Here is a 26,259-nt window from a genome sequence, read left to right as displayed (position 1 = left end):
GAGTGATTATACTCAATCTGTGATGTTTCACTTACTGGTGGTATGAAACTCATACATATACCTTTATGATCAGACAAATGTGGCTCATAAACTGTAGTTAAGTAACTAAGCTCCAAAAAAATTGTAAAAACATTATCTAAACAAGCGTTATCTCTGGTATTTTGGTGAACTGTCTGGATTAAGCCAAAAGAACGAAATATATTAACTAAAATACGAGAATTATTTTGAGAAGCCTCAAATTGGACATTAAAGTCCCCAGAAACGATTATATATTTGTTATTTTTTATCAAATTACTTACTAAAATTTCAATATTCCTTACGAGTACATCAAAGTTACCATCAGGAGATCTGTAGACAGTTACAATTACAATATTATCTATTGTGATAGCAGCCATTTCACAATGTAAAGACGCAGAATAACTCTCCACACAAAAGGGTTTACAGCTTGCAATCGACTCATGTACATAAATTCCAACACCACCATGACGTTTTGGGAGTCTACAATAATAAGAAATTAGATTATAATTATCAATATTTTTAGTAAAAATCTGATCTTTAGTAAACCAATGTTCATTAAGACATAAAATTTCGATAGGTTGAGACACATTTAAAAAAGTATTTAACTGCAAAACCTTATTACTTAAGCATTGAACATTTATGTAAAATAGATTTACTACAGAAAATAACATATCCTTTCCATATAGCCCCCTTATGCAAATTTTGACCCATTTTCGACGATTTTCGTAATTTAACTGAATACATTTTCTTGTTGATTTCGGGTCTTTTTCCAGAATCGCCCATCGAAATATCGCAATTTTTATAAATTTCAAAAAATTCGCATTTCACATCGAATATTTCGAAAATATTGCTCAGTTATCATAAACACGTTATGTTTTTGGAATCAGCGCGTCAAGGTCTATAACACTGAATTTTTTCAGAATTTTTAGACAACGTATTCAAAAATGAAATTTTCCCCTTATGCAAATTTCGACCCATTTTCGACGATTTTCGAAATTTTACTAAATACAGTTTCTGGTATATTTCGGGCCGAAGTAGTATTTCGAAAACCAGTAGCCGTATCGACTTTGGGTTATTTTCGCTGACAAACGTAATCATTCCTGTGATTATACAATAAAACTCTCTCCTTCGGCGACTCACATTTTCTCGTTAATAAAATAAGTGTTCAAAAAACACATCACACTTAACCACACATAACCAACTTCTAAAAGACTATAACCATAACATTCCCATGCCGACGCCGCTGGCGTCCGTTTGTAGTACGAAGGGCAACACTGGGTCTGGGCGGTAGAGTGGCTGGGGTCACGGAGACTCTCCTTCAGTTTGGCGATTTAGAGTGGCCGATTGTGTTCTGCAGAAACGATGTGCTAAGTACTCGACCGTTGTGGTGGCAACAAGAGCGAAGGTTGTTCCACCACTTGAGGGCGTTGATGTCCATAATGGCTAAAGTCCCTAGATAACCATCTATCTATCTAGTGACTTTATAATGGCGGATGAGATGGCGCTGTTGGTGCGGGGGAAAATGGCGGCTGTGGTAGCGCTGTGAACGGCGATGCTCCCGCCTGTGTCATGACGTAGAGTTAAACGGGTCGTATTTTTGTTCCGGGATTTTGATTAGTAAGTAATAACAGCAATATATTGATTTGTTTGATTGATTGATTGATTGTGATAAATATGTAAATAAGTCAGGTCATGGGACATCTTTGTTAATATTTTTTTGTTTTTCCTTCTTTTTCTTTTTTTACAAGTAGAAATTTATATAATTTATTCTTCCTAATGAAGCACTGTCTAGCATCGATTTTGCACGAAATCATAAGATCGAGAAGAAAGGGATCGTATTTTTATTATTATTTTAAGAACCACCACTGGGCCGCCGTCACCGATGATGAGTCACCCATCAGTTTGTTGTTTCGTCCGTCGACATTCCACCATGTGATTGTCAGTCTAGTAGTGAAATTCATTGTCGTAGTTATCTAGTTGTTCAGTAAATTGCGCGAAGACTAGGGACTTCTTTTTCGTTTTGGTGGTTTTTAGGAGCGCATTAAAATCTGTAATCGCCGGCACCATTTCTTTTAGATTGCACATTTCTTTGAGCTCTGTGGGGACACGGAAAAGACCCGTGCACTCACTAGCCGGGGCACTTTTAGGCGCACTGTTGGTCAGTGGTGGGGCGCGTTGCTGGGCTGCGCGCTGCTGGGGATGGCGGCCGTGTTGGTGACGGCGACTACAGCGGCGTTGGTTGGGGTGGCAGTGGGGTTTTCCTTTGCGACCATGGGTTGGTTCTGAGGAGATATGCTTCAATGTATTTCTTTGGCGCCACCTCGGTCGCTTGGAGGTCCTGGATTTTTCTTATGTAGGTTGAGCATTGTGTTGTTTGCCGTGTGGTTTCCAGCACAGTTTGCGCACTTCAGCTTCGTTAAATTTGGATCGCAGTCGCATACTCTATGTGGTCTTGCACATTTTAGGTATTTGGACCTGCTCCTGAAGTTCAAAGTAGCATGTCCCCACTCTTGGCATGTGTAGAATTGTGTTATTCGGCGATTCTTATAGTTCCTGTCCCAGGTAAATTCGTGTTTAGTATTACGTATTTGTGCCTTTGCAGCTCGCTTAGTTCCTTTCATTATTTACAGTCTAGCGCATGGAATGAATGTTTTCCTCTCAGTTTGCGCACTTCAGCTTCGTTAAATTTGGATCGCAGTCGCTTACTCTATGTGGTCTTGCACATTTTAGGTATTTGGACCTGCTCCTGAAGTTCAAAGTAGCATGTCCCCACTCTTGGCATGTGTGGAATTGTGTTATTCGGCGATTCTTGTAGTTCCTGTCCCAGGTTAACTTCGTGTTTAGTATTACGTATTTGTGCCTTTGCAGCTCGCTTAGTTCCTTTCATTATTTACAGTCTAGCGCAGGAAATGAATGTTTTCCTCTTGGAGTTCCTTCTTGAGCTCCTCCAGTTCCCGCTTGAAGTCAAGTCCTCTGAGGACAAAACCGGGGAATTTGTCCTCGTTACATGTGTAGGTGAGGTGGCTAATCTTTTGATTTTGATTGCTAGTAGAGGGTCTCCGGTCCTCCATACATAACCCGCTTTTGTGTTGTCAGATGGTAGCCTTTGGAAGGCTCTATGATCATTAGGTTGGCCATGTAAAATAATAACTGGCGGAGGCTTCGGTTTTGTCGGCGTCGGCGTTGACTTGGTGTTTATAGAGTTGCTTATCTCTGTTTCCATTTTTTTCTAGCGGCACAAACCGGTTTTTTAACTTCAACGGCGCCTGAAGTGGTGGGAAATGCGCTTGTGACATATCATGTGTCGGTTACAGGGTTGGAATTTCTTGCTCCGAGCTCGGAGTCCGTCTAAATTGTAGTGGACTCCGTGTCTTGTAGCAAGGCCGACGTGTCACTGTCTGCGGACTTCTTTTTTTTCTTCAAGCTGGTTCTTCGGATGACCATCCGTCGAAGCCGCCCGCTCCCACTTCGCTGTCTGTGAACATCATTGCTGGCCAGAGAATCACCTCGTTGATGGCCCTTACCGGCTTGGGGAGCGTGACCAGGAACTCACCGGTCACGATTCTTCTGCAGGGGGAAGTGTCCTTTCTCTTCGTTTGGAAAACGGGCACTTTGTTCTTGAGCTGTTTGATGGCGTAGGGTTTCTCTGTCGACTCGCTTGCCGTCAAAGGCGGTACAGACTCGAGCTCAGATATAGTGTCCGAACTGACGGTGCACTTGGCTGCGATTTTAGATCCAGCATTGTTCTAAGTGTTTTGCGCTGGTCGCTCATCAAGTCACGATTTGTGGGGACACTCGCTTGCAGAGTTTTGAAACATTGAGAGAGGGAGGGAGAGAGGTGTCGTCCTGGTGGACAGCGTTGTCGTATCGGGGTGTGGTCTGGTCTCAGTCTTGTCCTATTGAATGTGGAGTAGTAATGTTGGGGACGGGGAATCGGCGTTTGCTCAACAAAGTCCTAGGAGAACCTGGTTTGGGTCGGGACACAGGGTCTCCAAGAGGACGGTAGGTGCATGTTTGAATTCGTTTTTGGGGATGTCGGATTTTTATTTATGGAATTTTAGACGTCTGGAATTAAAGAACAATTTTCGGAAAAGGTTATGCCCAAGTATCTAACTGTTTTGTGTTGTGGAGTTTGTTCGTCATGCAATGTCATGCACGTGAACTGGTATTTTGTAGGGTTGGCTTTTACTTTCCAGTTCTTGGCCCACACGTCATATCACCGAAGTGCTTCTTGTGTGATGGAGGTGTCTCGTTCGGCGTCACGTCTTAGTTCTGGGGGTATTTGTAATGGGAAAATCACTGCAGTATATGGGGTATAGAATGGGTGATAGTACGGAGCCCTGTGGGATTCCGATGCGGATATTTACATAGTGGGATATTATAGATCGAATATTTCGAGTTTTCGTGTGTGTCCGAAAAATCAACGAAATTCATAGTATCATAGTACATAATTATAAAAACACAACCTAACTACCGTCAATGATGCATATACAATTACATCTGTAACATTTTCAGAAAAGAAAATAATTTCTAGGATACATTTTTCAATAATTTTTCAAGGTGTGATACATTTCCAAACAAGACACGGGACATCGTGGAACGTCACAAGATGCACCACAGTACATAATAGTATCTTTTCTTATATGAACACACAACACATCGTTTTTTCGAATCGCTGCCACTGTCATCAGTGCGACTACAAAACCACTACACCGCAACCTTAGGCCGTTTGATCGAACTCCTACCGCAGGCGCAATTCGCGTAACTCAAAAACGATTCCATACGCACTCGATTACATTACAGAGCCGTCAATAAAATGAAGAAATAACTTACTTTACTCTGATAAACAACAATACTTATCTCGTGATCTTCGCGACATTTTCCCCTGATGGTTTTTTCATTGAATTTTTGGTCGACGTATCGATTCTTTTCTAAAGCTATCATGTCTACTGTCTATAGGTTCTGCGTCTGGAAGTCTATCACAGTTTATACCTGTGTTCCGTATACTGAAATCTATCTCAAGCATTCCCAATTGCTGTCCAGATATGATCATGTACAGGTTCAGCTTCTAAATTATCGTCCTCTTCTTCTGAACTTTCTGCATGGGTGCTGTTTTCTCTGGGTCGAAATATTGGGGCCGTCACGGTTCAAAAAGTGGTTCTCCTAGTGCTAGGAGATCATCGGAAATATCTAGACTTGTTTGTTCATTAGAAATATCTTCTACACTCCCTTCTCCGGAAATATCACCGTCTCCTTCTTCATCACTGGCTTCAGCTGTACAGTAAGCATTCTTTTTATTTATAGAGTAAGCGTTAAGTCACGAATGTACATCGGTAGTGAATAAATGGGTTTAAAAGGTTGAGTGGGTATTCTTCAAGTGGTCCCATCAGATTAAAGCAACGTTTATTACATGGCAATCCACAATCTATTACATGGCGACCCTGCCAGGATCCACAATCGGCAAATAGGGTAGATAGGCTATTAAATAATTTAGATATGAGAAATTTGAATAAGGAAGAGGAAATGTCAATTCAGAAAATATGCGCCAAGTATTCAGACGTTTTTTATCTTGAAAACGATACTCTTACAGTGACCAACATTTATAAACAGAGTATTAAGTTGCAAAACAACACAACACCTGTTTATAGAAGATCTTCCTCAATCACAAAAAAGTAAAATACACACGCAAATTGACCAAATGATGAAAGATGGGGTAATCGAAGAGGCCAAGTCTTCAGCATGGTCCTCTCCATTATTAATTTTTCCGAAAAAATCTGGTCCTAATGGTGAAAAGAAATGGCGAATTGTAATCGATTATCGTGAATTGAATAAACAAATTGAAGACGATAAATTTCCTTTACCATCTATCATTGAGATTTTAGATTCATTGTCAGGAGCTATGTATTTCTCACATTTAGATCTGTCCCAAGGATTTTATCAAATTGAAATTGATCCAGAGAGTAGACCGTCTACAGCATCTATTACCGACAGAGGTCATTATCAGATGAAGCGTCTGCCAATGGGATTAAAAATTTCTCCTTCAAGTTTTTCTAGAGCCATGACAATAGCTATGTCGGGACTAAATTACGAAAGTTGCTTTGTATACTTGGATGACTTAATAGTTTTTGGTAATAATTTGGCAAATCACAATAAAAATTTAATCAAAGTTTTGGAAAGAATGAGATCAGTTAATTTAAAATTAAATCCAAACAAATGTGAATTTTTAAGGAAAGAAATTTTGTATTTAGGACACGTAATTTCAGCTAATGGTGTATCGCCCGATCCAGACAAAATTAAATGTATTCAAAATTTTCCAATACCGCGAAATGCAAACGATGCAGAAAGATTTGTAGCTTTTGCGAACTATTACATATTAAAAATTGAAGGAAAAATGTACAATTTGATTGGAATGAGAAATGTCAAATCTCTTTCGAAACATTGAAAAACTCTAATAAAACCACCAATTTTGCAATATCCAAATTTTTCCGAAATAAACACTTTTATTTTAAAAACGAATGTTTCTTCCATTGCATTAGGAGCCGTACTTTGTAACGGAGATGATAAACCAGTTGCTTTTGCTAGTAGAACACTCAATGCAGCCGAATCAAAATACTGTACGATAGAAAAAGAATTATTAGGAATCGTATTTGCAGTAAAATATTTTCGTCCATATTTATTTGGAAGAAAGTTTATTATCACAGACCGTTAGTGTACTTATTCGGAATGTCAGATCCACCTAGTCGTTTAACAAAATTTAGATTAACTCTTCAAGAATATGATTTCACAATCAAGTATATACCTAAAAGGAAAAGACAATGTAGTAGCAGATACTTTATCGCGTATAGAGATAACATCAGACGAATTAAAACAAATGGGAAACGGTGTATCCGAAACCATTTCTGCAATAACTCGAGCGCAAAGCAAAAATAAAAAACCTGAAAATCAAAACGTTGAATCGGTTTCATATGACAGACTTGATCACCCTGGAATAGTGGAGCTGATAAAATGTCCATCACAATCATTTGAGTTAAGGTTAATAGACAAAAAAGAATTTAAAACAACTGTTAACAATAAAACTTACGATTATAAAGTAGGCAATTTAATATGTAAAGCTGATGAGCAAGAAATTTACGTGAAAGAAGAAACTCGATCGGCGTGTGCCTTAGAAGCAGCGTTGAGAGATCTTCATACAGTTGTTACGAAATATAATATTCCGGAAATAGTTATAACGAAGAGAAAAATGTGTGCACACAACATTTTAAATGAATTAATAAAACCTCCAAATGAAGTAAGGAAATTAAATTTAAAACTCAGCATAATAAATGATGTTCAAATTGTCGAAAATCCAGAAATGCGACAAATAATTTTAAATGACTTTCACATGCTTCCGACAGGAGGCCATGCAGGCATAAATCGAATGTATAATAATGTCAAGAAATATTTTTATTGGTCAGGATTAAGAAAAGCTGTAGAAAAATTTGTACAAAAGTGTGACGATTGTCAACGGATCAAATATTCAAAACTAAATATTCAGCCAATGTCAATCACAACAACAGCTAAGTCTGCTTTTCAAAAAATCTTTCTAGACATAGTCGGACCACTCGGACAAGATTCTGAAAATAACCGATATATTTTAACTATACAATGCGAGCTAAGCAAATTTGTCGAAGCATATGCTATCCCAAACAAGGAAGCTGTAACAGTTGCCAAGGCATTTGTAGACAATTTCATATTAAGATTTGGAATACCTAATGAAATTGTCACCGATCAAGGATGTGAATTTCTTTGTAGTACTTTATCTGAAGTTTGCAAAATCCTTAATATCCAAAAACTAAATTGAACGGCATATCACCACGAGACTCTTGGAACACTTGAAAATACACACAACAACTTAGGTGCATATCTTAGGATACAGTGCGCGAAATATTCGAACAGCTGGAGTGCGTGGGTGTCGTTTTGGTATTTTGCGTTTAACAATACAGTGCATACGGAAACGCGTTATAATAATATTAATAATAATAATAATAATAACCTGTATTATGTGTTACGCTTTGCCGGTGCACAAACTTTATTTTGGAATACGCGATACTGATCAGCGTGGGAGCGGGAAAAATATTTTAATAAACTTAACAAACTTTGCGTATGAGGTCGCTATTGGTTGAGTGCCACGCTAAATCAGTCAAAACGCAAACCATTCAAATCATTTAGTCAATTTTACCATTTTTTGAAAATTACATGAAGGATATAAATAACCAGAGAATTGACTACTACTACCTGCCTCAAAAATGCTAAAAAAATATTTGTTTAGACATAAAAATATTGTGCAAAAACCAAATACTGAATGTGAGAGCGATCAAACTGAAATGAGTTTTAATATTCTAACAACTATGAAAACTTATACACATTTTATATACATGTCAGAAATGATCCAGTCTATTGCGGCTGCTCGATTTTTCAATAAAATAAAAAAAACCACTAAATTAGGACTTTACATAACGTGTCATTAGTGGCACAACTCACGATTGTAAATTTGTAATGAAAAAACGCAGTTGAGTAATTATATTTATTACGCATCCTGGTTTAACACAAAACATTTAAAAAAGAAAATTTAAAATTTAACTTAAACTCATTATCGCTGCCTGAATCCAAGCATATATCTTTGCCGTTGTTCGGTGGGGCTTTAATTGCCCACGTGACTCGTTAATGAATGCCTGTATGTCACAAAATTTTGGTAATTTCCCCGTTTGAAGTTCCTTGCTGAAGTGGGACCTCACCAGATCCTTCTCCCTTGGGGACCACATAGTTTTTATTCGTCTTGTGGTTCTTTTTGTGGGTGTTGAATATGTCGTCAATTTCTTTTCTAGAAAAGAGCACCTTAATTGAATCGTTTCTTATATCTATTTCACTAACGACATTAAAAAAAAAACATCATTTAGAAATTAAATTTTTGAATACTATCAGAGATTTATGAGAAACAAAAAGGGCTAATTCAATTAATTTTACTTATATTAACCGGAAAATGTATCTTATCAATTACTTAAAATTACAACTCTATAAATTAGGTTTCAAAACTCAATTAGTACTGGCTGGGATCGCATTGGTACATTACTTTGAATTTGTGGCAGTGCAGGAAAGTCTTCTCTTCCCAAATGTATGTCTGGTACAAAATCTGCGTACTTTCAGTCTCAATTGTATTTTGAAAATATACTTGTTGTGGATTTTCCGTTTCTGTTTCATCAATGAATGCTTCTTGTGGTTGGTTTTGAATTTGTGACAATGCAGGTATCAAGTTTTGTCTTTCCAAATGTATGGTTGGTACAAAACCTACAATATTTACTTTCCTTAGTCTAGCTAATTGAAATTAGGATGCACATACGTACTTTCAGTCTCAATTGCATCTTGTGAATACACCTGTTCAGCATTTTCCATTTCCATTTCATCAGTAAACGCTTCTTGTAATTCACTTAAATTATCAATTTCAGCAGTGGCGGCTCGTCAGATGAGGCAAGTGAGGCGACGCCTCACAGCATATACCTTAAGAACAGATTGACTTAATTTATAATTAAAAAAGAGTTTTCAATACATTTTTAGTTACAAAAATATGTTGAAATGGGAAATCTGTACATGATTTTTTATTTTTTATGCTTCCTGCTGACATTTTCCGTTGAATACCGTACGATTTATGCCCCTAGTTCTTTAGCTGAAGCGGCCAGAACGTCGGTTCACTTGAACCAGCGCAGCCCAATCACAGACACGGATTTCCATGGCTCAGCTCCTATACTCCCATACATGCGTTCGCTCGGAACTGAGGCGATATCTTCGGTGCTTCTCGGCCAATTTCGGCGTACTCATTAAACCATTTTTCCATTTATTTTACAGAACGGTAAGGGTTGCGGGGTGCGTGGGTAATTAGCATGAACGTGAATAAAAACCCACGTGTTGGTGTTTTGTGTTATTGTCTCTTTCATAGGTACAGGTGAGTGAAAAATAAATCCCGAGTACGATATCGTCATGTTGCTTCTTGAAACGCCGTTTTCACAGTGAACCGAGCTAGAACGTCGACAAATTTTGCTAAATATCGAGCAGTCAAAATAGTTAATTCATTTAACTTCCATTGATAAGCGACAGAATCGTCAGTACTCCAAGTCTTATAAATCAACTTGGTACCTACGAAACATGTAAATGGCTCTGCCGTAATATTTACACATCCTGGGATATAACGATTTAAAGAATTTCATCCGAAGTGCAAATTTACATGAAAGTTCCAAAGTACACATTAAAAATTTCATGGGCTTAAAACATTTAGAAAAGAACACAACAACTATTCCCGAATCCCTCCAAGAAAGTGCTACTTTGAACAAAATTTTTACTTATAAAAACATTGTTGATTCAATGTGTTATGGGTGTTATTATTATTATTATTAGGACCTACCACTGACCCGGGAATGACCGGTATTCAGGCAAGACTTCTATCATTACTAACTAGTAACACCAAGTAATATTACTATTATTGTCAAACTTCTATCATCGCCTCACCACATCAGACAGTCACGAGCCGCCACTGAATTTCAGGGGTAATATCTTCTGAATATCATATATTCAGTAAATTCCTTTTCTGCCATGTCTCCTATTGCTTCCAATGTTTTTCCTTTATATTTACAAATATTTAGATCCTCGGCTGCCATGAAGTACTTTGACATTTTAGTGATTAACAGTGTTTTTTCAGGTGTTCTATATACTCTTTTATGTACTTCAACATCGTGTCCCATGAAGTCGGCTATCTGTTGGATGTCATTGTCACTGAGACTAAACATTTGAGCCACAGTGGCGACCTGTTTTCTCAAAGATGTACCTCTTAAAAGTGAAGGATTTGAAGCTCCAGATTTTGTAAAATGTTTCATAATGGCCGAGTATCCATTTAATAATTGTCCGTTGCCAGAAGTGAACAAGTAATCGCCTTTATATTCTAAATTTGCTGCTACTCGTAAATTTACATACAACGCAATCCGACAAATAATTTCTTTTTTTATCAAAAAATGTAATATTCTTCCCCTTTTTCCTATGGATTGTATAACTTCTAACTTATCTGCTATAATCCGGTCCATTCTAGATAGGGTAGTTTTGTCTTCTTCATTAATGCGTTCACGTCTATTAAATGCTTCCAACGGAATACGAATGGTTTCACCTATACGACGTCGATTTAGCAGTTGCAGATGTAGCAACAAAACTTTTCCAAATTCAAGCCAATCACCATACTTAAATCCGTCTTGCCGTAATAAATTTGCTAGTATTTCTATTCTATTTTTTAATTAAAATGAATACTTGTATATATCGCTTACTTCAGGTAAATCTTTTTTTTTTCGAAGTTTATTTTCAAGAGCTGTCCTTAAAGCTCTTTTGTTAACATCTGCATTGTATTCACTATGAAACAATTTTTTAAAATTTAGAAGTGTTTGCATTTCGTCAGAGTTACAGCTTAAATTTTTCTTGAAATAAACTCGTTGCCAATATTCTACACATTTTGTAATAAGTGATCTATACTTCATTGCCATTTTCGGAGTTTTAAAATCATATGTAATTTTATGCAGGCCACAAATATTATAAATAGCTTGAATTATCTCATTGTAATAATCAGGATGTAAAACACTTTTTATATCTACGAAAGCGTCAGGACGTAACTTCCGAAGTTCAATTAGTAAACCACCAAGCATTCGTGCCATTTGTCTAATATTGTGGTCCCCGTGGGTTTCTTTAGCTGTAGCAGAGGCATTAAATTTTATTAACCCTAAAATTGTTTCATCTTCACGGCACACTAATCCGATGTCATCAAATGATAATTTTTGTAACACCTAGAAGAGAACAGTATATATGAATACATGTATATCTATCGTGTATATATATATATTTATTAGATATAAGAAATATCCTAAAGCCTCAGTCTCCTTTTAATTTCGTTGTTTACTTGAGCTTTGATTATTTGATCTGCTCTTTTCCCCAAAGTAGGATATAGCAATTTCACTTTTGCACATTCTTCTAAGGATGGTAACGTTTGATTATTTATGTGCTGCTTAAATGCCTCTCTTAATGCATGTCTCTCAGGCGTAACCCAGGCAATGTTCCCTACAGAAAAAAAAAAGCGTATTAGAAGTTTATATACGATTTCGAAACTAGTTTGGAGTAAAGATTTACATATAGACAATCACACGAAAGTTAGTAATTTTTATTTAAATGCCATTTTTTTTAAATTAAGTTATTAACACCTAATATTATGCAGAATGTGAATTTGAAAGATATCACTAGGCGCAGCCACTGTTACGCAAACTAGTAAAAAAATCAATATAAACTATTTTTTTTCTGACCCTATTAAAAAATCCAATCCCTTTTTTCATGAATCACCCTTCTCAGAATACGTAATTATTAGGTCATCATTAAAAAAAAAAAATGCAATACGAGAGCAAAGTGTTCGTTTTTTCACTATTTAATAATTTACTGTTAAACTACTTTTCCGCTAGTACCTGTTCTATTTTTAGTTGGTGTTGTGTTGATTTGTTGACGCTTAAGTTTTAAGAACTCGTTATTCAGCCATGCCTTTAACTGAGCAGGGGTTCTTCCAGTTAATGAAGGATGTTCAGTAATATAATTTTTACACATCTGTAAGGATGGTAAATTTCCTTTAGGTTCAAATTTTTTAAAAATCTCTCTAGCATCTTTTTTTTCAGGAGTAGACCAAGTCCTTTTTGTGTTGTTTCTAGCCAGAGACTTTAAATACCTAGACTGGCTGTTAGTAACATTTCTAATGCATTTTGGTGAAGCCACGGCGCATGGTAGTATGGACGCCATTGTTATAACTTTTATGTCAAATTAAGTGAGGTTGTGGTGGTTAGCAGCAGTAGTTTCTAGCACAGAACGTTTCTAGACCTCGAAATAAAAGTGGTTGTATGTCGGGACTTACGAGATTGTTTGTAAATATGGCCATTAAAAATGATTTGGTAACTAAAATGTTTGCCTTAACTTTGCAAAGTAGGACCATACATTTTTTTTCTACATAATGAACATTTGTTTAGTATGGATTAGTTGGACGTAAATAATTCTTGTTTTTATTTATTGCTTAAATTAATTTTGAGAAATTATTTGACTCTCGGAATAGGTTATGAGTGCCGCTTAAGTACTTCGCGTGAAAAAGCTATCTCTTTAAGACAAAAATTCACGAAATTAATGCTAAATAAATAATTACAATTTGTTGTCTTTTTTATTTAACATTTTAAATTGCATTTTGTGACCGGAAAATTCAAATTTCGCGCACTTACGGTTATAAGCAATATGGCGGTCGAAAAACTTCACGTTTTTCGTGACACAGCCAGTCTATATATTAAAGTCTCTGTTTCTAGCACAATAAAATTTTTTTTAACAATGCTCCGAAGATTTGCCGTTTTTGATTTGTAACCTAGAAAAATAAACATTGCCAAAAGTGTAACATTACTTTTCGATTTTTTACTGTTATAGTTTGTTTCAAAACTCTCTTCTTCGTCATCGGTTACTTCATAATTTGGATCTTTGACACTATCATCACTATTAAAGGAATAGTTTGTAGTTTCTGTAGAGCGCATACTCTTTTCTAATAAACTAGTCTGGTCAGCTGAAGTTTCTTCTCCTATAATTTTATCGTCTATACTTTCTACATGAAAAAAAAAGCATTAAACTTCAAATGTTACAAATAATCTCAAATATGTACGTTTCTTTTTAAGCCAATGGAAAATTTGTTCAGAAGTATCATCTGTCGAAGCCTGACCGAGATGGTTACCTTTTTTGTATGTATCTGTAATTAAAAGAAACCTTAAAAATACATTTTAGTTTTTCACTATTTTCTTACCTAGTCTTGAAAGTACAACTACACATTTCATGTTTAGTTTTGGATTTATGGCGTTGCTGGAAAGGGTCGAAGCATTGCTTGTTGAAGGCAAATCTAATAAAAAATTTAAATAGCAAAAACAATGTTACTCGTATTTTACACTATTTCATTTAAAATATTCACTATGTTTGTATTAAGTTTCAAGTTACCTTTATATTCCGATGTAATGTCTGTGTGTTCAGTTGATATAAAATTTTCTCCGTTGGAAAGTACCGTTTCCTTTCCACTCCATACAGGCTGTGTCTTCTCTGTTTCGGAGGAAACTACAGTTGACGGTCTATACAACGTTTTTTTAAGTAGCCTAAACATCTTCGTTATTTCTCTAGTGTTTATGGACTGTCTGCGTGTAATAAAAATTAACATATTACCAAAGCGAATCAGTAAGAGCCTACCTATATATTTCTTGATGAATTTGTTCTGCGTGCCCTAAATGATTGGCAACATCAGCTATTTCATTCTGTTCCATTCCTATAACTGAACATTGAGTGGCAAGATGTTTCCTTAAAAGTGTCGCCCTCAAACTACTTGGATTTTTCAAATCCCGGCACTGGCCTGCAAAATGTCGCAACAATGCACATGCCTCTAAATGTCTAGATTCCCTCCCATCGCCTCCTGGTAACCCAAAAACATAGGGATTTTTGTCATTCACGCCGATTTTATTGCGGTGCAAAATCACGGTTTTCAAGCATTTGTATGTGTTTCTATCGACTACAGCACTAACCGATCTATTTAATCTTCCTCTTAATGGAATTAATAAATATTCGTTTGCTGCTTCTTTTTCAGTAACATCTAAATAATTGAACAGTTCTACATCCTCCTTAACATTAACAGTTTTAGCATTAACAAAAACCGATATTAACATTCTGTTTCTTCTGGCCGTCTTCGATTAAAAACAAGCACTGAAACAAGCGTACAAGAGGCTAAATCTTTCCAAGCTTTATACGAAAAGTTTTCTGTACATGAACCAAGACTTTTTATACGTTGTTCACAAACGTATTTGTAGAATTTTTCTAATCAGTCATTACTGGAAGAGTTACTGTTTTATTTCTTCTATCTTGAGTCATATTTTTAATCGCTGTTTTATTTACAGATGTTCCGTAATCTTCAGTTAATAGGTGAGAAAATTGTTTCAGTGTGGTTATTTGGTCCACTAGTTCGTTTTGAATTAAAAATGTCTTCATATGTTTAGCAACTTTTTTCAAAATAATACCAGTTGAAAATGCCACAGCCGGACTTTTAAATTTTCCATTGTTCATCCCAGCAAGGAACTGTGCAGTCTTAATGCAAGACCTATAATGCTTTGGATGAAAAACAGAGCATAAATCTGTAATTTCCGGTTCCAGTGTCCTAATGTGTTCTAGAAATCGGCCTAAATGTCTTAGTTTTGCTCGTATTTCTTTTGCGTGATGAGGATCACTAAGCTTTTTAACGATTTTGTTTCCATACGAAATAATTAACCTATCATGACAAATAGTCTTGAAAATCTCATCGTTTCTTAAGTGAGCCATTATTTCTTTTAAAGTCTTTGATGCACTTTCATGAATATTCAACGAGATTTGTCTGCTTAAAATCATTAAACTTCTTTGACCTCTTGGAACCGATTTTTGGCATTTTTGGTAGTGTTTTCGTAAAGATAATTTTGAATTTACTTCAAATAAAATGTCCAGAAGTTGAAAAATATTAACTTCAAATTTTTGTCCAAACTAATAATTTTCTTCGCGTTACAAACCTTTTTTTTTAACAATCAACAATTTCAACATAAAAATTTTATATAGTGGGCTCTCTTGTGACATACAAATTAAAAAAAAAAAAACAATTATTAATGTACACATACCTTTTGGAAAAGCGATTCAATTCTTAACTTCCGGTTCATTTGGATGTGTTGTCTCCAAATGATTTGCTATATTGCTAAACAGATGAAAGCAATAGACGCAACAGTTCTTTTTACGTTTGGGTTTGCTGTAAAAAATGTTTTTGCTAACTTCGAAACACTAGAATAATACATATTTTTTTCTACTGAAAGTTATTTGTATCTGTGTAATTATTGACAAATTACACAGTTGAACAATTTTAGAAAATTTTCTTGTTACAAGCATTTTGAAAATGTATTCTGAAAAGTTATTTTGTGCCAAATAACTATCTAATAAGACATTATGCCTACGTCGTCAAAAAACATTTTTTTTTGGAGATTGTTCATAGATAATTCCAGTTAAAAGTGTACCATTGCATAATGGGAATAAATATCTAGTACTGCCGACTACATACTCCATACAAACTGCAGAAACATATGAGAATATTCAACACTTGTTAAACTGTATTAATGACAAAAAGTTTGAGTGCAATTTGATAGGCGATTTAAAAATTTTAGCTTTGGTAACTGGCTTCCAATTTGGATATACCAAGCATATGAACTTCTTATACAAGTGAAGTACAAGAGAGAAAGCATTTCAACATCTGAAAACAATATTTCCTAAGCTTTCTGTGGCCAACATAAACCAAGGTAAAAACTAAAATATTACAGTGAATTTCAGTTTTCAATGTTTTCATATTATGTACGTTTTCTATATTTAGGAATTTTCATTGGGCCTGAAATTCGAATGAAGGATCAAATGTTCTACGCCTATTTGAATGATACGGAAAAATCTGGACGTTTCGGGTAAAAACTCAATTCAGAGTCATAAACTACATATGTAGGACTATGTTATTTTAAACAATTTAAGACCCATTTACTATGTGCAATTTTGAAGTGACGTCATCACATTATTGGTGGGGATGATTAGGCAAATTTTGGTTAGCGTTTTATCTGTCTAATAAAAATTCGGGGCGACAGACAGACGGAAACGGCAGACTTATTTCTTCGTCTTCATGAAAGATCGAGAAAATGGGGAGAAATTTGTTATCTTACGGTTTCTACTAGTTAAAAAAAATAGTGTTTTAACCACGTTTGTGAAAGCAATTCTAGCGCATATTAGAACCCGCGACGGGCGTGTCGACCTAACCTGAACTGACGTGACAACCACCTGAAAATGGAGATCAGACATACCAATTTATCAACACAAACTGCTAATGTATCCAACTGAAAATTTGCAGTTCACAATATTTTTTACTGCAAAATCTCAATAAATCGGCATTTTCAAAATTCAGCTATTGACGTACAAATGAATTTTCCGAAATGATTTTAATAATTCAATCGTCGTAATATACCTAAGCATTAATTCTTTATTATTTTTAAACCACCAGCTCTGTAGTTTTTTAACAACTAACTCTGGCAACATTAAAAAGACATTTTTTTTTCCTGAAATCAAATATAATCGTTTCTCAATTTATTTAAAAGAATAGCCTTTTATGTTTTTTGTACTTCTGACACTGGACAAGTAGAAACACAGTACAATGTAAAACCATCGATAAATGGCACTAGTTTTCGTATTTTGCTACGTTGACAAATATTTTTGTCAACATGTGTGTGCGAAACTGCCTGTTACATGCGTACGGTACGCATACTGGGTGTTATTGAAAGCTACGTACAACAAAATTGACAGTTATTCGCGAAGTCTAAGAAGTCTGAAAAAAGTATTTTGTGTTATCAAAATTATAAGGGGAAATTTAACGCTTATCCAACCTTTTTAGGCGCTGCTGAAGCATGAATAGGTAAAATTAATTTATTCCTAACAACTGTAACAATAAAACTTTTGTCAAGTTTTGTTAAATGTTGCTATAGAAAGGAAAGATGATCTTTTTATCAGAGGCGTACAACGAATTTGGACATAAATTTTATTAGTTTTTATCTCTAAAAGGAGAACACTTTTACCTGAACTTTTTTACTTTTAGCACACTTACTTCGAGACCAATTGCCGATTTTATTTTGTACGTAGCTTTCAATAACACGCTGTATAACAGGCAGTTTGACAGAAATTTTATATTTCACACAAAATTGTAAAGCAAAAGAAAAGGTCTTCAAAATCAAAAAGTCGTGAGTTACGAGTAAGAACATTTGAGCGTGTTACAGTTAGTATAATGTAGTATTTGGTTAATTTTTTTCAAAAATAAAGTATCTCTGCAGTATGCTTCGACAAGTAGGGCATACGAGGGCAATGAAAACACAATTAATTGATATTGTTTTAGTATTTTACTGACTTTGTTGAGTATTTACCTCTGTGCTAAACAGCCTGTTGCATGTGTAGTGTACACATTTTTAAGAGGGAGGTAGTTAGTTCGCATGATGTTTGTTTTACTATTTATCTATTTTATTCGTCAAATCAAGAACGAGTCATGCCACTTTTTGAGTTTTTACTTTACACAATTTTGTGATGACGTCAGCAACATTTTTCCAAGGACACGTATATGAACTTGGATTGGTGAAGTGTAATACTAAAAATAACAATATTACATTCCCAAAATTTTATGGGAGAATGTAGTGAGCCGTTCCTGATTTAATCAAGAAAATAAATTGACTCGTTAATTAATTTTTTGAGTCACCTACTTAAACAAATCTAAAAAATATGATTGCAATGATAAATCACAAGTATAAACTCATCATATTTTGCACATTTTGGGTACAATTTATTCGGCAAAATTTTGAAATGATGTCATCAGTTCTTTCGAGGGATAACCAACAACCGAAAGGTTGGTGGTTCGAGCCCACCCGGGGGCGGCTATTTTATTTTTAAAGAGCAAAAAACCTAATAAAATTGCGTAGATGAAAATTGGTCAAACAAAAAAAAATAAAATATTTTTATTAAACTGTGTCATACTCTGAAATTTCAAAGCATTCGGTTTTGTAAATTCAAAATTAAATTGCAAAATGTTGTTTTATGAATTAATCCAAAAATGGACAGACACACGGAAACAGGACACCTTCGAACTCTAGGTATCACTAAAGGCGGAGAAACCGTAAAAATTGAGAAAACGGCTTTTTTTAGATTTAAAGTTTTGTGGAAAAATACAAATCATGCGAAACTGCCTGTTAAATGCGTACCGTATGCATGCAACAAGCATTTTGGCACACATTTATGAACCCGTCAGTGTCAGCAAAATGCGAAAATAATGACAATTAATGACGTTTTTACTTTCCTAATACATCACTTTTGTTGAAATTTTAAATTTTCGCTTGAATTGGACCATTGCACTATTAAAAACCACTAATTAGTCTGTCCAATAAATACGTAAATCCCTGGCAACTTAAGCAAAATGCGAAAGTAGTGAAACTTAATTTTGTTTTTACTTCCCTAACCACTTCTGTTTGCTAAAGATGTCAATTTGCGGCTGAATTGGTCTGTTAGGACATCAGCACCCACTTAACATGTCCAGACACAATTCAAAAAGTAGAAATATATTTTTTTTAATAATAAAACATATACTCCATAATACTTACACTTAACTTGCTCAGAACATTCTTACGCGTAAAACAAAGTCGTTTGTTATCAAAAATAATTTTTTTAATGATTAAATATTTTAGGAAAAAATAAAAATCATGCGAAACTGCCTGTTAATTGCGTACCGTACACATGCACCAGGCAGTTTGGCACACAAGAAAATACCTGTCAAAGTCATCAAAATACGAAAATTATGACAATTGATTATGCCCTTACCTCCCTAGCATCTCTTGTTTGTTTAAGATGTCAATTCCAACTTGCATTAGGCTATTGAAACATTAATAAACTGAAAAAATTGTGTAAGTACTGCATAATGCGTACCGTACGCAAGCAGCAACAGTTTGACGTACACGTTAAAACCTGTCAAAATGTCAATGTCCACAAAATGCGAAAATAATGACAATTAATGGCGTTTTTACTTTCCTAGTACATCATTTTTTTGAAATTTTAACTTTTCGCTTGAATTGGACCATTGCACCACTAAAAACCACTAATTAGTCTGTCCTATAGCCCCTAGAAAATACATAGTATCGTCACCGTGGAGCAAACCTGGCGGAAACTTAACAAAAATTAAAATAAAAAACACCGTTTGACAGACCGCGAAATTTAAAATGGTTTTATGTCGGATTTAAAGTTTGTAGTTTATATACAAAATATGGAGTTTCAATTTGAATAAAATATAAAATTTAATCAATAAAATCTTATTTAATAATTATTAGTTACATTAATTGACTTTAAACAAAAAGACCACGCCAAGGCTACGTGAAAACAACGGTTTACACACTGTTAACTATCTGCTGACATAATTTGGTTCCAAACCAGGGGAATTTTTTGCGTTACCAACTGCATTTGCTCCACTCGTACAACAATGGATGATGGTACTATGTATTTCTGGGGGCTATAGTCTGTCCAATAAATACGTAAATCCCTGGCAACTTAAGCAAAATGCGAAAAGTAGTGAAACTTAATTATGTTTTTACTTCTCCAATCACTTCTGTTTGCTAAAGATGTCAATTTGCGACGGAGTTGGTCTGTTAGGACTTCAGCAACCACTTGACATGTCCAGACACAATTCATAGTGTAGAAATATATTTTTTTAATAATAAAATATATACTGCAAAATACTTACACTTAACTTGCTCAGTACATTCTTACGCGTAATATAAATTCTTTTGTTGTTAAAAATCACTTTTTTGATGATTAAATATTTTAGGAAAAAATAAGAATAATTCGAAACTGCCTGTTAAATGCGTACTGTACGCATGCAACAGGCAGTTTGGCACACAAGAAAATACCTGTCAGTCACCAAAATACGAAAATTTAAACAGTTAATAATGCCTTTGGTTCCCAGTAATAGAATTGTTTGTTAAAAATTTGAATTACCGCTTGAATTGGTCTGTTGAAATATTAAAAACCACTTATCTTGCCCAGATGCAATCTATACTGCAGACATTCCATGTTGTTGATAAAATGAAGCAAATACATAATACTAATACTAAGTGTAACATGCTCAGAATCTTCGTACGCTAACACCAAAACTTTTATTATTGAAAACCAATTCTTTTTACTCCCCGAGTGTAACTGAAGGAGGTATTGTAATCGAGTCCTTCAGCCGACTCTCTACTTTTACATTTTGTCGATTTTTAGTGGCCCCTAGAACACGAAGATATAGGTTTTTGTTTACATTACAATCGCCGAAAGTTCCGAGTAGCCGAAGAACTGCATGTAAGCGAATTATGCTACTCGGTTTTGGCGTAAGTTATGTACATAATTTTTTGTACTGCTCTTCTACATAATTAATTTTTTTTAGAAATAAAAATTTTACTAATATTTCCAGTCCAATGTTACTACTTACGTTGGCATTAGCCTTGTCAGTGGTATATTAGGGAAGTAAAAACATCATAAATTGTCATAATTTTCGAATTTTGCTGACACTGACAGGTATATATGTGTGTGCCAAAATGCTTGTTACCTGCGTACGGTACGCATTTAACAGGCAGTTTCGAATGATTTTAATTTTTCCACAACATTGTAAATCCAAAAAAAGTGGTTTCCAACAGTAAAAGTCCTTGTGTTAAACATAATATTATTCTGGGCACATTACACTCCAGCATTTACTCTTTTTTTTTCTGAAACAAACCATTTTTGCAGTATAAATTGTATCTGGACATGCTAAGAATGTTTAATCTATCAGCAGCCCAATTCAAACGGGAATTGCCATCTTTAGCACAGAGGGGGTATTGTGGAGCTAAATGTGTCATTAATTATTTTCGTATTTTGCTTATGGTGACGGGTGTGTACGTGTGTGCCAATGTGGGTGTTGCAAGCGTACGTTACCTACGAATTCAACAGGCAGTTTCGCATTTTTTTTTCCAAAAAATTATAGATTCAAAAAAGAACTGGTTTTCTACAACAAAAGGCCTTGCGTTATACGTAAGAAAATTTTGAGCATTCTACACGTAGTACTGCGCAGTATTTGGTTCAAATTTTCACATTTCTCAAAACAAAGTATTTCTGCAATATAAATTGTACCTGGACTGAGGACTAGTGGTGGAAGTCAAACACTTACGCACGCCGAACTTTGGCATTATTCACTATTTTCCGATTTTGCTTATGATAAATATTCTCATATTGCCATCTACCTGTGGAAAGAAGAAATTCTGCTTTCAATTAATGATTTTCTGTTGCATGTTTGTCGATCCTTTACCATGTTGCCAAATCTCGTGCCGAACTGCCGAGCGGGTGCGGTGGTAGTTTGGCACCAGTGCGAAAGTGCACAAAATATGCCAATCTGACTGAAATTTACTCGAAAAATGTGCGGAAAAGCCCACTTTATGAACATATATATGTATGCACGGTATGTTGTTACCTCCGAAGTATATACTAATAGTACGTTGTACAATCTAGGTATTGCACAACGAGGAAGGGGTTATTGCCATACTTGCAGGTAGAAGGTTTTAGCTCCACCCCCGAAAAACCCCTCGTAAGTCGGCATGCCGACACTCGGATGATGCTGTTTGTAACACTCTCCTTGTAACTTTCGAACCACAAGTATCTCGAAACAAAGTAAACGTATTTTTATTGTTACTGGGCGTTTTATTCAATCTATCAACATTCGACTTTAACGAGTCAAAACATACGTTGTCACCTCATCTACAACGTTCTGACCTCCGGTTCCGGAGGTAGAAACGTTTTGCCTTGTAAATAATTTTTTAATCATCCAGGGGGCGCTAGGAGCTTGTTTTTCAATTTTCGTCTGGAGGTCATAACGTGCATCCCATAGTCGCAACTTTTTATTTTAGTTCAGCTGTACACTGCTAGTATGTCGTTACCTCCGGCATATAAACTGTACGTTCTGACCTCTGAAACTTGGCAACGTCGCCGTCATACATATATCCAACGCATGGTAGAAGGAAACATGGTATACGTATACGTATCGACTGTTACGTCCAATGGCATCAAATTAGCGGCAAATTTAAAATACATTAATTTGCAATCACCCCGAAGGCTAGACAACGTGTTGGAAAACTGTAGCCTGCAGTTTCGATCTTGTTTGATATCATCAGTACAGCACATTCCATCGAGTTGTCTAGCATTCATTGTGTTTCTTTTATGTGCTTAAGATTTTAAACTTGCTAATTTCACTCCACTCTTTTTTGTTAATCTTTATGCTCCTTGCCTAATAATTGGAGTTTTCGTTGAGGCATTGTATCAGTAATAATAAGATTAGCAACCAGCTAACCAGCTTTAAATTGAAAATTTTATTTGTGATTATACTGTTATTGCAGTCCTATGTAATATGGGATCGCAGAATTTAGGTTTTTGTGTAACCACTAACCAACATTAGTGTAGAGTGCACATGCTTCTCCAAAATGTTGACCAGTACCAATTTACTGTTACTTTATTTGTCGAAATTACTGTTGGTTCTGAAAAGAGCCGATTTGATGCTAGTTTATAGTAACAACACAAGATTTTCGAGATTTGGCCCTCCATTCTGGACACAGTCCGAGCCCTTCTTTTTTCTTCTTCTTTTTTTATGTAGGACATTCCAAGCTCAATTTCCTCAATTAGCCCTGATTATTGTATTTAAAACCTCGAATTCTTTGACTTACGTCATTAGTTGTTTATAAAAGTTCTATGTGTTAAACCTGTGTTTCATTAAACATTCTATCACAAAATGGTGTTTGAATCGTCTCAAAATCGTCTTCAAATTCGAATTTAAGTTACTATTGTTGCTAAAAGCAACGTTTTGTGATGACGTCATCAACATTTTTGCAAATACACGTATATCAACTTGGAGTGATGCAGTATAATACTAAAAATAACAGTATTGTATTCCCAAAATTTTGTGAGGTGTTCCTAATTTAATCAATAAAATAAATTGACCCATTCATTAATTTTTTGAGTCCTCTGTTTTAGAAAATCTAAAAAATACGAGTGCAATGATCGATTACAAATAAGAACACATTTGCACATTTTGGGTGGAATTTATTCTACAAAATTTTGAGATGTCGTCATCAGTTTTTTGGGGGGAGTAAACAGATATATTTTGATCAATAATTTACCATGCTTCAATAACTTCCAAACGTGTGCAATATTTCAAAATTCAGTCTTGCAATTCTTGATTCAATCAATAAAATAAATTGACGCAGTGGTTAATTTTTTTGAGTCACCCTCTATAAGCAAAGCTAAAAAATATTAATGCAGTGATAAATTACAAATATAGATTGATCATATTTTGCACATTTTAGATAGGATTTCTGCAAAATTTTGAGATGACATCATCAATTTTTTGGAGTTGATGAACAGATATATTTTGATAAATAATTTACCATTCTTTCATAACATCAAAACGTCTTCAAGATTTCAAAGTATTGAGTTTTGCAATTCTTGATTTAGTCAATAATTTTTTTGCGTAACTTGTATAAGTAAATCCAAAAAATATGAATGGAATTGTGGGTATCGGTGGGGATTTTAATAAGAAATAGCAACGGTTACGGTTTTCAGATTTTTATTTGATGCTTACGGGTTGAGAGCTCGAGGAAGAAAAAGGAATGGTGTTTAAAAATTGTCGACACGTAGGTTCGGTTTTGGAGAGGTGGAAGAACTTAAAGAAAGTGTTTAGAAAATTCTAGAAAGTGGAAGAGAAAGTTGAAGCATAGGGCAGGTAGACGAAAGATAGGATAGGAGGAAGGATAGGATTTGTACAGAAATTTACATAAATATCACATGTATTCAGGTATATTACGTGTTTTTGGGGGAACTGTTCTCAAATATAGACTCTTCATATTTTGGACTTTTCCGAAAGGATTTATTCGGCAACATTTTGAACTGACATCATCAACCTTTTGGAGGGGATAAGTAAATAATTTTGATTAAAAATTTATTATGATTATCATAAATTTATAACGTCTGCAAGATTTCAAAGCATTCCGGTTTGCAGATTCAAAATTAAATTGCAAAATGTCGTTTTATAATTTTGATTCTTTTCCCAAAAATCTGGACGTTTCGATAAAAACTCAACACGGCTTCATAAACTACATGTGTAGGACTATGTTATTTTATACAATTTAAAACCCATTTGTTATGTACAATTGTGAAATGATATCATCACGTTATTGGTGAGGATGATTAGGCAAATTTCGGTTAGCGTTTTACTTACCATCTACATGACATGACGGCAGCCAAACAGACAGACACACGGAAACAGGAGACCTATTTCTTCGTACTGTAGGGGCCATGAAAATTCGAAAAAACGTAAAAGTAGAGAGTCGGTCGACGGACTCGATTACAATACTTCCTTCGCTTACGCTCGGGAAGTAAAAATTATAAGACGTTTCTGTCAGTAATAGCGTTCGAAACGTGTCAAAATCGCCTTAGAATTAGAATTCAGGTTGGTTTAGAGCCTGCGAGTGATGAAATGTTAGCTTTTAGCAACAGTAGCATGCATTTGAAAAGTCTAGTCTTAAATTCCGGGACTTCGAATTACTTTCACATATAGTACAGTCACAAGTATAGTAATCGAGTCTATCAAGCGACTTGCTACTTGCATGTTTTCTTGACGTTTCATGACGTCTAGAGTACGAAAAATTTGGTCTCCCGGTTCCGTCTCTCTGACGTCTGACGTCTGTGTCAATTTTTATTAGACTGATAATCTTCGAAATTACCGCGCCAATTGTTATCAAATTTTATACTTATTGTAAGAATATCGTGTATATGGCAAAACGCTGACCAAAAGTTATCATCCCCTCCACCAATGGGATGACTGACATTCCAAAATTTACAATAGTATTTTTTTTAATTTTATAAAATACGATGTTCCTGCACTTGTGTATGAATTCGTACTGCGTTTTCACACTGGACATCGAGATTTTTGGAAAAAAAAATTAAAATAGTGTATTTTGTAATGTAACTTTTAACTTGCAACACACAATTGTTATATAATTTTGATTTTTCTTCCAAAAATCTCGTCGTTTCGGGTAAAAACTCAACACGGATTCATAAACTATACGTGTAGTACTATATTATTTTACACAGTTTAAACCTATTTACTATGTACAATTTTGAGGTATAGTGCTCCAACTGCTGGTTCGTTTTTATGACCTTATCCTATTGTGAAGGAGTTAACTTAACCTTCCACAGGGCCGTATGCGCTCGTAAACCTTTAAGATGATTTATGGCACGGCTATTTACATTTTCAATAGAGTTCCTAATACTTGCGGTAATTTAGAGTCCTATATTAAGAGAGTAAAGACATGGTCAAGGTCGCCGCCATTTTTCCTCCAACTTTCAAATAGAACATATGCACAGCACATTAATTTTCGCGATAATTTAATAAATAAAATAAAAATAAACAAAAATTTAATGGAAATAATAACTAAAAAAAATGTATTTCAAAATACCATACATATATATCTACATAAATGTTTATAAATTAACAATAGTAGGTAGATTTACAAT

At 35.0% G+C, this 26,259-nt stretch overlaps 1 protein-coding gene and 1 long non-coding RNA gene across 2 annotated transcripts in view; one reads left to right on the top strand and one right to left on the bottom strand.

Annotated features, from left to right (window-relative positions):
* LOC135125673 (CTP synthase-like) overlaps nt 1-26,259 on the top strand; it is a gene marked incomplete at its 5' end in the record, with an annotated part of 671,166 nt that overhangs the window by 211,312 nt on the left and 433,595 nt on the right. The gene's annotated exons all lie outside the window — the stretch shown is intronic.
* On the bottom strand, nt 8,567-9,273 carry LOC135125585 (uncharacterized). The gene is made up of 2 exons (XR_010279908.1): nt 9,091-9,273; nt 8,567-8,878 (listed from the first exon to the last, which is right to left on the bottom strand). It is a non-coding gene; the product is annotated as an uncharacterized LOC135125585 (long non-coding RNA).

Source organism: Zophobas morio, unplaced genomic scaffold (genome assembly GCF_036711695.1).
Source record: "Zophobas morio isolate AGI-343-1 ecotype UQ-CSIRO unplaced genomic scaffold, CSIRO_AGI_Zmor_V1 ptg000009l, whole genome shotgun sequence".
Taxonomy (NCBI): domain Eukaryota; kingdom Metazoa; phylum Arthropoda; class Insecta; order Coleoptera; family Tenebrionidae; genus Zophobas; species Zophobas morio.
The sequence above is the reverse complement of the archived record's forward strand: the minus strand, read 5'-3'. Positions and strand labels throughout refer to the sequence as shown.